Source organism: Papio anubis, chromosome 19 (assembly GCF_008728515.1).
Source record: "Papio anubis isolate 15944 chromosome 19, Panubis1.0, whole genome shotgun sequence".
Taxonomy (NCBI): Eukaryota; Metazoa; Chordata; class Mammalia; order Primates; family Cercopithecidae; genus Papio; species Papio anubis.
In genome coordinates, this window is record NC_044994.1 from 45,035,149 (window position 1) to 45,049,678 (window position 14,530).

General features: G+C 35.8%; 1 protein-coding gene across 5 annotated transcripts in view; it reads left to right on the forward strand.

Moving 5' to 3' along the window:
- DCC (DCC netrin 1 receptor) overlaps positions 1–14,530 on the forward strand; it is a 1,226,567-nt gene that overhangs the window by 611,459 nt on the left and 600,578 nt on the right. The gene's annotated exons all lie outside the window — the stretch shown is intronic.

Sequence of the window (14,530 nt, forward strand, 5' to 3'; positions counted from 1 at the left end):
AGATGAAGTAAGACCTGAAAGACAAGCGTCCACAATTTCTTCCTCTAAAAGGTAGAAAGGCATCTAACCAATTAAAAATACATTATTATGAACAAAACACAGAAAGATGTATATCTCTGTCGGTGTTCTAACTAAATAAAACAATATTAGCAGTATGAAAAATTTTTAAAGGGAGATAGTAACTGGAAGGGTCTAAAAGAACGTTGTTATTGATTCAGGATATATATTTTCAGTATACTATTCCATGTGATATGACTATTTTATTTTTGTGTACAATAACTTCATAGAGACTCTGCAAAAGTTATTCCTGAGTCCTATTTTTAACAATATCATTATATTTAATGAAATCATAAGTTAGTTTCTTATCCATAATTCTATCAAAGTTTTGGGGTGTGTGTGTGTGTATGTATCTGTGTGTGTGTCTTACTTCCCAAAATTGGAAAATGTAATGAGACAGGGGCTTCTATCATTATGAATGATATTGAACAATGATATTGAATAATGATCAATATCTTTCAAAGCTATCATTTATTGAACATTAGCTATATACCAGATACTGTGCAATATATTTCATGTGAATTTATGCTTCTCTCCATTACAACCCAGTATACATTCGTATCCCTATTTTACAAATTAGAACACTTAAATTGAGAAAGGGTTAAATGACTTAGTTAAAAGCCTGCATCACTGATAGATGTCCAAATTAGGATTCCTGTTCACCTTCTTCTGCCCCAAAACTGAATCCCTATGGGGCACCCCTACTTTGGCATTCAGCCTTGAGACTATGTTTCAGCTGCTGTGTAGTTTCCCTTCTTATCACACTGATAAACACTACATTCATGAAGGTCTGTCTTATAGCAGACTTTATTCCTAACATTTACACTTATCATTTCCTTTAATCCTCACGTGTTATATGTTATTGTTGTTCGCCATTCTACAGGTAAGACAACTAAGGTTCTGAGAACTTAAGTGTGTTGCCTTCATCAGACAGCTAGGGAATGGCCAAATCAAGGTTCAAACCCAGATCAGTCCAACTCTAGATGTCGTGCTCGTAACCCTTATGCAAAGCTGTCTCCAGTCATGTCATGCTTCCTCTGTGATACGGTGGGAAACTTACTGAATTAATAGTCACAGATATCAGGTTTTTATCCCAGATGTGGCTATTGCCAAGTCCTGTTTCTTTATCTGTAAAACTGTGATTAATAGTCCTTGCCCTGCACAAGTCATATCATTGCTATGAGACTTCAGCCAGAAACAAGGACAGGTAAACTTGAACTGCAAGCTCTTGTAAAAGTACTGTCAGCAACTTGAGAGGCTGAGACTGCTGTAACGATTTGCTTTGTATCTCACATAAGCCTAGAAGAGTTCTTGACTCTGAAGCTTATCAGGACTCAGCTGGAAAGCAAATACACATAAACTGTGCTGGCAAAAGAAAAGTGAAGGGCATTTCTTGGAAATGGGAAAAGGCTCCTCCTCTTTCTCTTCCTGCCCCTACTTAGGGGCAGTCCCAGCCCAAAATGTAATTAAGAACAGTTTGAATACTCAAGATTTTATCCTTTCTCATTAGTATGTTTTCCATTATTTGTATTTCTATTATTTGTTCAGTTCTATTTTCCCCTAATTTGTTGCTTCTTGGAGTCAACAGTGAGTAGGAAATGCCAATGGTTGATGATTCCTCAAATAGCCCTGAAGATTTAATGCAAAGTTCTGATGCTCTAAATATGTGTGGTAATGAGATGACTGCTTTCCTCTTGCCTTCAGAATGGTTTTCAGCAGTCCTGGTCTCAGCTCTCTTGAACCTGCAGGGCAGGCAGTGGCAATGCTCTTGTCAAGGAGCCAGAGTCTCAGATTCTAACATCTTGATGATAATAGATTTTGCCTTTCTTTTTCCAAAGCACTTCATTTAAAGATTTGGGAACATGTAAATAAATTTCTGGCTTTCCTTTTCTAAGCTCCCTCCTCCTACCTCCTTAGTCCCAATCTGAGTTTATTTCCATCATAGAAAAAGAATGTAGAAAACTAAAGCCCCATCACACCTATTTCAGGCACATCTCACCTATTTGACAATTATTTCTTGAGGACCTGCGTACACAGGCACTCTGCTAGGTACCAGGGGAGTGGTTGGCACTGGAGACATGGTTGGCTGTTTTCTGCCATTGAGAAGCTTAAACTTTCCATTTCTATATTGTTTGGAGGCTATGATTATCTTCCTGATAATCTACATGCTATTTTTATATTTCTCTCCATCAATATTTTTGTATCTCTCTCCTGATTCATCAAGTTATCCCCAGAATAGAGGCTTTTAGGGAAATTCCACAGAAACCTGAATTTCCTGATCTCTTTTAATTGAACACAAACTCTAAATTCTGGATTTACTCTCTCTGTGTCTATACAAACCAGTCTATGGCCATTTTCCCATCCTGGCCTGTGTCATGCAGCCAGGCTGACTCACCTTTCCTTGCAATAAATCAACTCTTTAAAAACCATCTCCACAGTAGAACACATCTGAGTATCAGCTCTCTGACAATAGAATATAATTTGATAGCAGAAGGCTCTAAACAAATTCCTTTGGACAAGAGATATATAGATTATATAACTCACACCCAAAGATGTTTAAGTCAAATCAATGTGGCCATGGTGTTTAACTCACCAAGAGAGAAGGGTTACAATTGATTACTTAAAAGCCTTCCTATCTTTTACCTTATGGATATGGGCATATCAAGACTGAATATATCTCTTTAGCTATGACCACCTTGAAATGGATAACCAGCATTTTCCCCTAAAATTCCAGATTTTTATTCCAAAGCATCTCCAGATTTGTTGCTCATTCCTGCATTGCCAGCAAGCTAGAAGCCACTGTTCGGTAATGTTTCTGTTGAGAATGCATGGGCCTTGAGGGTTAGTTTGCCCTCAATCACAGTGGGCAGGAGTGGCACTGAGATGAGAATCTCTATTTTCAGAGTTCTAGTCCAGAATTTCTCTTATACTAACCTGCCTCCATAGGGCATATGTACTTTACAAATCTTTATTTTTAACTTTAATATCTGGAGTATATGTACAGAACGTGCAGGTTTGTTACACAGGTATACATGTGCCATGGTGGTTTGCTGCACCCATCAACCCATCATGTAGGTTTTAAGCCCTGCATGCATTAGGTATTTGTCCTAATGCTCTCCTTCCCCTTGCCTCCGACCCCACAACAGGCCCCAGTGTGTGATATCCCCCTCCCTGTATCCATGTGTTCTCATTGCTCAACTCTCACTTATGAGTGAGAACATGCGGTGTTTGGTTTTCTGTTCCTGTGTTAGTTTCTTCAGAATAATGGCTTCCAGTTTCATCCATGTCCCTGCAAAAGGCGTGAACTCATTCTTTTTTATGGCTGGATACAAGTCTTTTCAAAATAAATTTATATTTGGAAAGCAGTATGTAGAGTCCTAGGGGAAAAGTATCATTTCAAACTGATAGTAGTTAAGTATTCTGAACATGTTAATTAATGTTTTATTCTCCAGATATGTAGTTAGATTTCCAATAGTATTAGGGTCAATATTGTGTCATTTTGCATAAATTGCAAACACATTACAATTTGTGTTGTTATTACTAATAGGCGGATAAACACCTATGCTTATTTCCATGATAGGGAGAATATAGGCAAGTGTAGAAATTTTCGGTGAATTGTTCAAGGATGCCTAACTAGTATGTATGATGTGGGGCAGTATTTTCAATGAAGATGTGCACATTTGCTGGGTCTATAGATGTAGATAAAATTATTTTGAGGATGTTTATCTGATCTTGTACTTGGCTAATCTAGCTTTGAAAAAGATCAATCTATATATTATGATCACTTCTGCTTACTTCTGCTTGAACCTGACACACATTGTTCATAAAATGTCATCTTTCATATTCCAAATGAAATGCATTTTTTCCCTTTCTCTATGCCTTAAATTATTTATGTCCTTATTTTCCTTATTTTAATATTATTTTTTCTGAATATTCTCTCAGGTATTTTCAACTTGAAAAGGAGTATATAAACACTAAAAATAACTTCAAACATTTCAGCAATATCTAAAATGAAATGTAAATGTCCCCTCTACTAATGTCTTCCTCTCATTTTCACATCTTCAAATGTTTCTCACAAATTTAACAATCTACACTGGAAACTGCTTGATCAAGAAAAAATGTGTGGAGGGAGAAGATCCCAATTCAAACTTTGATTTTCCTACCATAACGTTAAGACAGTAATTAGATATCTTAGGAATCTCCTTTTTCAGTTGTGACATTGATTAGTAGTTTCTCATCTACTTATATTCCAGCACTGTTGTGATGATCACATAAAATAGGGTATATAAAAGTGGTGAGGAAGTTAGAAAGGCCATACCAATTTAAGTTACTGCATTCGTTATGTGAAAAGCATTCTACTCAGCTCAGGTACCCCTTTTGGCCTGTACAGTTTTGGCCTTTGTAGTGCTTAGTATCATTTCCATAAACTGAGCTAATTTACGTGTTTATATGTTAACAATCACTTTTAATTAACCAGAAATAATTTCTCACTTATGTAAATTCTATAATAGGCTGGGCATGGTGGTTCATGCCTATAATCCCAGTGCTTTGGGTGATCGAAGTGGGAAAGTCGCTTGAGGCCAGGAGTTCAAGACTATCCTTGGCAACATAGTAAGATCCTGGCTATACAAAAAATTTAAAAATTAGCTGAGCACGGTGGCATGTGCCTGTAGTACCAGCTCAGCTACTCAGGAGACTGAGGTGGAAGAAATGATTGAGCCCAGGAAGTCAAGGCTGCAGTTAGCTGTGATTACACTACTACATTCCAGCCTGGGCACCAGAGTAAGACTCTCCTGTATCGGGGGAAAAAAAGGAAAAAAAAAAAAAAAACCCATAATATTGCCTTTAATACCTCTCTAATGTTCCTTGTATCATCTTATGATATTTTTATCTGTTGTGAAGTCAAATATGTCTCTGGCTCAATCCCTCAGCAGTAACCAACGTTCCTTTTCAAAGAAGACATGCTTATCAAATATTTACGTTTTAAATGAATTAATAAATAAACAAATGAGTGAGTTATAGAAATATTTCAAAGTCATTGTGAACTTTCATTCTCAGTGCTTAGATAACAAGTCTTACCAAGAGATGCAGAAGTGTCCATACATCCTCACCCCTCCTCTGTGGTTGCCCCACTGCTGTTAGAACAGTCCCAAACATGAGACATCAATGCATAGCATCGACTGACGGCTTCCCCAGGGCTTTCTGCCTCTGTGACCCGGCCCAAATTCTCACACAGGATATATTGAGTGATTTCTGCTGAGTTCAACCTGTATCTGCCTGATCCATTTGCTAGTGGAGTCCTTTGGACCTTCCAGAACAGTGGCCTGTCTCTACCCACTGAGTCATTCTAATGCAGCACTAAGGCAAGAACATGCAGCTTATCCATTTGTATCACTGACTTTCAAAGCTGCCTGAACAAATGGTTCTGGCTGGATTTATTTCAAAGCATTGACTACGGCAGGCAGAAAGCTTCCTGCCAGGCAGTTATATTTACCACACAAATTTGTCAGCTTAACCAAACATTTCAGTGTGTTAGGAGCAGGAATTTGAATTGATTGATCTAAAGGGCTCAAACACTATGAAAGAGATGAAGGTGCATCAGCTGACATAACAGTGTCTGCACGAGTCCAAAATGATCACTAAATAAATGTTACTTTTCAGAAAGACTGTGCTGTTATCTTATCTCCCTCCCATACTGGGTTTGCAAAAGCAATTGGAGTTTCATAAGTGTTGGAATGTTTAGGCTAAAACACCATGGTGATGATAGCAATTTTGAGGTGCCCTGATATGTTTAAATTATATTGCAAAAATACTATTATAAACTCTGAGCAAAATTGTGGGACGCAGGATCTCTGAATTCTTACTACAGCCTTCACGTCACCTCCATTTATATGTACCTGTGCTCAACTTCCTTTTCAGTCAAATAGGAATTACTCATTTTCATCATATTGCTGGCACATTCTCTTCATAATCCAACCTTAGGCTTGCAATAAAAATCTTCACAACCCAAATGCCATGAGAGTACCTGTGGTTAAGCCTAGAAAATATTAACTGATCACTCAAGAATATATATAACAATTTTCAGTATACTGGAAGAATATCACTAGTTTTTTTCCAGTATTTTTTGGAGATGAAATAATATTGTTTGTAATTATCTTAACTATTACCAGCTTTATGTAATTTGTCATTTTACTATATTCTACATATGTATGCTAGTCTGACTTATTTTATTCTGTCACTAGTCACTTGGGGAAAAATTATAGTAGTAAGACAATTTTCTGAACATTTAAGATCACATTCAGGCAAGAAACAACATATTTTGCATATGGGTCTAAGGAATACCCTCAGAGAAGGGTAGGGAAATATTTGAGAAAGGTCTCATGGTTCTGCAAGGATCTTGGAATCTACAAGGCAGATTAATAGCCCAATTATTTCCAAAAAACTATTGCCAAATTTGATACAGCTGATTATTTAAGAAGCATTTTTTAAAAGCCACACTATTTAAATTAATTGAATAACAATATAAATGGAGCAAATGGAGTTAATTTGTTCCTCAGTCTCTTACAAGGCTATTGTGGTAAATTCATTATAGAGAAGAGTTGTATAAATATTCTAATTTCAATTTCTCTAAGTCATAACTGAATGCCAGCTTAAGTTACATCTGTATGTTTTAAATATTTTTTTAAGGTAATAAACATTTTAAGAGTAGGTTTAGGTTCACAGCACAGTTGAGCGGAAACTACAGAGTTCCCATAACATTCCCTATTTTCATACATGCACATCCTTCCTCACTATGACCATCCCATGCCTCAGTGGTGCATTTGTGATAATCAATAAACCTATATTGAGGCATGGTTAGAGAATGATGTCCATAATTTACACTAGGTTTCTTGGTGTTGTATATTTGTGTTACATGGGTTTTGGCAAAGATATAAGGACAAGTATTCATTATTATAGCGTCATGCATAGTAGTTTCATTGTCTAAAGAATCATTTGTGCTCTGCCTATTCATCCCTTCCTGCATGCTGTGCCCTGGCAACCACTCATCTTTTTACTCTCTCCATAATTTTACCTTTTTCAGAGTACAATATAGTTCAAATCATATAGTACGTAGCCTTTTAAGATTGACTTCTTTCACTTAGTAATAATATGCATTTAAGTTTCCATATGAGCTTAGTAGACCTTTTTTTTTTTTTTTTTTTTTTTTGCACCAAATAATTTTCTACTGTCAAGCTTTACCGGTTGATTTACCTATTGAGGGGCATCTTGTTTCCAATTTTTGTTTCCAATTTTTGGCAATTGTGAATACAGTTTCTATAAACAACTATGTGTAGATTTTTGTGGACATGCATTGTCAAGTTGGGTAAATGTCAAACAGCATAATTCCTAGATCATACGTGAAGAGTATGTTTGGTTTTGTAAAAATCTGCCAAACTGTACACCAAAGTGGTTGCACAATTTTGCATTCCCACCAACAATGAATGAGTTCCCGTTGCTCCACAACCTGGAAAGCATTTGATATTGTCAGTGTTTGGGATTGTGGCCATTCCAATAGGTATGTAGTGGTACCACATTTTTTTGTTTTTATTTTTAATTCTCTAGTAACATATGATATTGAATACATGTTATTAATGTATACTTGCTTGCCATCTGTATGTTTACCTTCTGTGATAAGGTGTCTGTTTATGTCTGTTGCCCATTTTAAAAATCAGGTTGCTTGTTTTCTTGTAGTTTTTAAAAGATTTTTGCATATTTGGGCTATTATTTTTTTTTTAAATCAGTTGTATCTCTTACAAATGTTTTCTCCCAGTCTGTAACTTGTCTTATAATTCTCTAACCTTGTCTTTCACAGAACAGAGGTTTTTAATTTTAATGAAGTCCAACTTATCAATTATCTCTTTCATGGATTTTGCCTTTAGTGTTGTATCTAAAAAATCATCACTACACCCAAAGTTATCTAGTTTTCTCCTGTGTTGTCTTCCAGGAGTTTTATAATTTAGCATTTTAAATTTAGATCTATGATCTATTTTGAGTTAATTCTTGGAAAGAGTGTATGGTCTGTGTCTAGACTGTTTTTGTTTTTGTTTTTGTTTTTTTGTTTTTTGGGGTTTTTTTTGTTTTTTTTTACATGTAGATACCCAGTTGTTTCAGTATCATTTGTTGAAAAGACTGTCTTGGCTCCATTTTATTGCCTTTGCTAATTTGTCAATAATCAATTGACTACATTTATTAACTGTATTTGGAAATGCTTTCTATTTCTGAGCTTCCTATCCTGTTGCATTGATCTATTTATTTATTCTTTTACCAATACCATAATGTCTTGATTACTATAGCCTTATTTAGTTATAGATTTATTGTAGTAAATCTTGAAATTGAACAGTGTCAGTCCTCCAACTTTGTTCTTACCCTTCAATATTGGGTTTGCTATTCTGGGTCTTTCGCCTTTCCATATAAACTTCAGAATAAGTTTGTTGATAGCCACAAAATAAGTTACTGGAATTTTGATTCTGATTCTCATGGACTCTATAGATCAAGTTGGGGAGAACTGACATCTTCACACAGTCAGTCATATCCATGACCATGACATATTTCTCAATTTATTTAGTTTTTCTTTAATATCCTTCATCAGATTTTAACTATATTTTCATGCTTAATGGATTAAAATTTGTAAACATGTTTTAATTAAGAAGAAATATTTTTCACTGTAAGGCTTAAATTTGATTTTACAATGACCAAAGTTAGAATGGACTTCAGTGAAACAGGCAGGTACACTTTTTCCTGTTGAGTTCAGTTTGTCAATAGCAAGGCAGAAAACAGCCATATTGCTTTGAATCTCTTGCAACTTCAATGCCTTAGGATTGATGTAAATACTTAATTATTTCTGAGTACAGCAGATAATTTTCTCAACACTAGAGTAGACTATTTCCTGAAACTTTGATAGAAAGAACAATCAAATGGTGAAGATATGTAAAAGGATATGTTGTTCAAATCAGAAGTTTTGCTATTTCAATAAAATTGAAAAAAATGTAATATTTATGATCATTTATGATCTTTATGGAATCTTAATGACCTATCATTTGGTGGTTTCTAGCCATTAGTTCATAATTCATTCATTAGCAGAGAAATGCAAATCAAAACCACAATGAGATACCATCTCACACCAGTTAGAATGGCGATCATTAAAAAGTCAGGAAACAACAGGTGCTGGAGAGGATGTGGAGAAATAGGAACACTTTGACACTGTTGGTGGGATTGTAAACTAGTTCAACCATTATGGAAAACAGTATGGCGATTCCTCAAGGATCTAGAACTAGATGTACCATATGACCCAGCCATCCCATTACTGGGGATATACCCAAAGGATTATAAATTATGCTGCTATAAAGACACATGCACACGTATGTTTATTGCGGCACTATTCACAATAGCAAAGACTTGGAATCAACCCAAATGTCCATCAGTGACAGATTGGATTAAGAAAATGTGGCACATATACACCATGGAATACTATGCAGCCATAAAAAAGGATGAGTTTGCGTCCTTTGTAGGGACATGGATGCAGCTGGAAACCATCATTCTTAGTAAACTATCACAAGAACAGAAAACCAAACACCGCATGTTCTCACTCATAGGTGGGAACTGAACAATGAGATCACTTGGACTCAGGAAGGGGAACATCACACACCGGGGCCTATCATGGGGAGGGGGGAGGGGGGAGGGATTGCATTGGGAGTTATACCTGATGTAAATGACGAGTTGATGGGTGCAGCAGACCAACATGGCACAAGTATACATATGTAACAAACCTGCATGTTATGCACATGTACCCTACAACTTAAAGTATAATAATAATAAATAAATTTAAAAAAATAAAATAAAATAAAAATAAAAATAAAAAAAAAGAAGTGTATTGAAAACTCACAAAATCCAATCAATATAGTAGATTATAACTTTGCTGGAAAAATAAGCTTTTGTAAATAATTGCAATATGAGGAAACTGAAAGTAGAGCAATTGATATTTCAAAAACAAGTGACAGTTTTAGCTAGTCCTTAAAATATTAGTAGAATTTTTTTCAACAGATCAAAGGAACTAAAGAGATGCAAGAGAAGAGTGTTTTTGACAAATATTTGTAGAACATCTGCTAAATACCATCCACATAATTAATATTAATAAGTCCATTATCTCCTGCATTTTATAGACATATTATCATTTGATCACATATCTCAGAATTAAATATTGTCAATGTGATTTTAAGAGAAGAGCATAAAGTATGTGTGAGCAGAGGAAGGCTATCTCACTCCACTGTGGGTTTTCAGGAAGGACCATGAGAAATTAGTGTCCAGGGCAAGATCTGTGGGAATAGCAAGAACAAAGGCTAGGAGGTATAGAGAGTACCTTGTGCTCCACGTGCGAAGAACTCAATAGAATGTGAAAGGGGTAAATGATAGAAAACGAGGTTGAAGAGGCAAGCAAGAACACACCCAGAGAGCCTTGCGAACTACCTTAAGAACAACAAGATGCCATGGGTAGTTATTATCAAGGAAGTAATATGTTCAGATGAGCGTTTTGCATTCCTGTGCCTGCTTTTGCACAGATTGGGAGAGGAGGCAATATTTGAAGCTGGAATACCAATAAGGCTATTGCATTGATTCAAGATACCATAATTTCCTGAATTAGAACAATGGTATGGAAAATGGAGTGTAGCAGGAAAGCACACACACAAAAATGTAATGGTATATGCTCTGGTGTGAGGAAGCTTGCTTTATTTCTTTGTCAAATCAGCTTGTTCTTTTTTCATATTGTCCTTTCTTTTTAAATTATAATTTTTATTTCTTCTATCCTTTTATTACTTTGTATGATTTATTTTATAGCATCTTTTAGTTTTTTAATAATCTGCATTTTTGTGGTAGTAATCTATAAAAATAGATAATCTATCAAAAATAGATTTGGTAATCTATCCAAAAATGTATTCAATACTTGTAACCTGTAATTATTTATAATATGGATCTGTGAATAGTGTAAGTTGGAAATTTGTATTTGGATATGGAGAGAAGCCTAAAGTGGGGAAATTATCCTTGTAAAGCAGAAAAAAATAGCTTTTAATAATTAAATCTATATTTTCAAAAGATAATTTCGAAGGGTGGTTAAGACACAGGTTGATATTAGGATACGGGAGACAGGATAAGAAGTGAGGAAATATTTCAAAACTCTAGGAATCAGCAGTTGATGACCTAAACTGGGGCAGGGACAATGAAAATGGAGACATGGAAACACATCAGAGACAGAAAGAACAGGACTTGGTGGCCATAGGCATTTAGGGTAAAGAAGGATGTAAATTTAAAGATAACTCACTTGAGTGAAAGACGAGGAGGTGATATACTCAGCTGGAGAACACTGAAGAATGAGAGACATGTTGTCAGAAGGGGGCGGGAATGAGTTCATTTGTGGATACTCTGCTTGAAGTGGCTCAAGGACATCTCTCAAAAGAAGACATTCATACAGCCAACAGACACATGAAAAAATGCTCATCATCACTGGCCATCAGAGAAATGCAAATCAAAACCACAATGAGATACCATCTCACACCAGTTAGAATGGCAATCATTAAAAAGTCAGGAAACAACAGGTGCTGGAGAGGATGTGGAGAAATAGGAACACTTTTACACTGTTGGTGGGATTGTAAACTAGTTCAACCATTATGGAAAACAGTATGGCGATTCCTCAAGGATCTAGAACTAGATGTACCATATGACCCAGCCATCCCATTACTGGGTATATACCCAAAGGATTATAAATCATGCTGCTATAAAGACACATGCACACGTATGTTTATTGCGGCACTATTCACAATAGCAAAGACTTGGAATCAACCCAGATGTCCATCAGTGACAGACTGGATTAAGAAAATATGTTACATATACACCATGGAATACTATGCAGCTATAAAAAAGGATGAGTTTGTGTCCTTTGTAGGGACATGGATGCAGCTGGAAACCATCATTGTTAGCAAACTATCACAAGAACAGAAAACCAAACACCGCATGTTCTCACTCATAGGTGGGAACTGAACAATGAGATCACTTGGACTTGGGAAGGGGAACATCACACACTGGGGCCTATCATGGGGAGGAGGGAGTGGGGGGGGATTGCATTGGGAGTTATACCTGATGTAAATGACGAGTTGATGGGTGCTGACGAGTTGATGGGTGCAGCACAGCAACATGGCACAAGTATACATATGTAACAAACCTGCACGTTATGCACATGTACCCTAGAACTTAAAGTATAATAATAATAAAAAAAAAAAGAAAAAGAAAGTAGTTGAAGCTAGAAGTAAGGATTAGAGCAAGCTTGTGCAACCCACAGCCTGTGGGCCATATGTGTTCCAGGATGGCTTTGAATGTGACCCAACACAAATTCATAAACGTTCTTAAAACACTGAAATTTTTTGTATTTTTTTTTTTTTTTTTTTTTTTTTTAGCTCATCAGCTATCATTAGTGTTAGTGTATTTTATGTGTGGCCCAAAACAGTTCTTCCAATGTGGCCAAGGAAAGCCAAACGACTGGACACCCCTGATTTAGAGGTCATCAGTTTGGTTTAGTTTTTGTGAATAAATAACATTTCGGGGGGGGGCGGGGGAGGGCGGGCAGAAACTACAATTGTTAATGAGTCAAGAATGGAATAGTGTGAATAAAAGACTAAAAACAGAGTTTTAAATGAGTTCAGTTGGCTGGATTTGCGCTGATAAAACATGAGGAAGTAACTAGGTAGAAGCTGGTGTGCTTTTCAGAGTATTCATGTTTGAGCCATTCCTAGAAAATTGTTCACGTTAACCCAAATTTGTAAGTGATGGAAGACTACTTAAACCAACTAATTTACTAGCTATGTGCTCTTGGATGAGTTATTGAACCCTCTAAACTCAGGCATATACATTTCTGATTCAGGGGCTACATTTGTATGTCTGTTATGTGGATATATTGTGTGATGCTGAGGTTTGGGCTTCAATGGAAGCTGTCACCCAAATAATGAACGTTGTATTCAGTAAGTAGTTTTTCAGCCTTTGCTCCCCTCTCTCCTTCCCCACTTTTTGAATCCCCAGTGTCTATCGTTCCCAAACTTAAGTATATTTAACTTTTAAATATAGAAAATAAAATTTTGTCTATAATTTTATCAAGCACTAGATGCAATTTTTTAAATCATCACACTCACATGGGAGGCACACAATAAATAATATTTATTCATAATGGTTCCAATGATAAAATGACTGCCAAGCAGACTAAGATATATCTGTTGTTTTTGCTATGCATCTGGTTTACAAAATAAATCAATATACTATTCGAAGATTTTCATGGGATACTAGTATGTTTTCAGAGACTGCTGGTTGAGCACTGAGTGACAGAAAGTTTAGCTGGGGGAATTAGGCAGTGATTCTGAATCATAATTGTAGCTCTGAACCTTCTTTGAAACTTTGATTTTTATGTGAATACATACTTGAGCCCTACTGACTTCATGCTAGATACTGAAATTACCAGAAAACAACAGCAAAATGAAAAGGTACAGTTTCTACTAACATGGACTTTCAGTAGGCTTGGAAATACACGCACACACACAATATAGCTACTCAAAATTTCCCTGGAGCTTGAAATTTCCCTAGGTTCCAAATCTATAGATTTTAAAAATATTTCTAGTTTTTGTGTATACCACAAACCTTGTAGTGTTAGAGAATGACAGATTAAGGAGGGAAAACTTTTATCAAGTGAATATCCCTGAGGCTTTTTCCTGTAATTAAAATTTTTTAACATTTGTAATAAATTACATAAATCACTACACATTACATTGCCAGCAGAAATCAGTTTAGACTTTTACAGCTTTCAATTTCTGGGTCTGTCACTCATTTCTTTTAATGTCTACATTTTTAATGTTGCTTTAGGCCTACTGTCTCTACTGTACTAATTGGCATACTTTCTTTTTCTTTTTATTCTACCCATTTGAGAAACTCATTTATTTCTCTTCAATCATCTTTAAAAAATTGACCATGGTTCATCACAGTTTATTACCCAGTGACTCCAAAATCAAGATGACATATTCGATATGAATGTGATCATGTTCAGCCACCATTGCACAATATTCATAGAGGATCAAAGTGTACCCAACATTATGATAGTTCCTTGTACTCTTTACTGACTTCGTTAGCAAACTGAGCCTTGTAATTTGGCTTCCTTTCCCTCTTTAATCCCTCCAACATGGTTACTCTTGTAAAACATGTCAAATTTCCTTTCTGTGAACTCCAAGGGATTGTTCAAAATCAAGAACTTGTTGATGGATTGATATTTAAAGTAAGTAAATAACAGGCTTAAAATATTTTTGCCATGCAGTGATATTATTTTATATTTATATTTTTGTAGTTAGACTAAAAGTAGGTCACGCTGAATTTTGACGTCTCTTTAGAGGGCCATGCAATTTCATTGCTT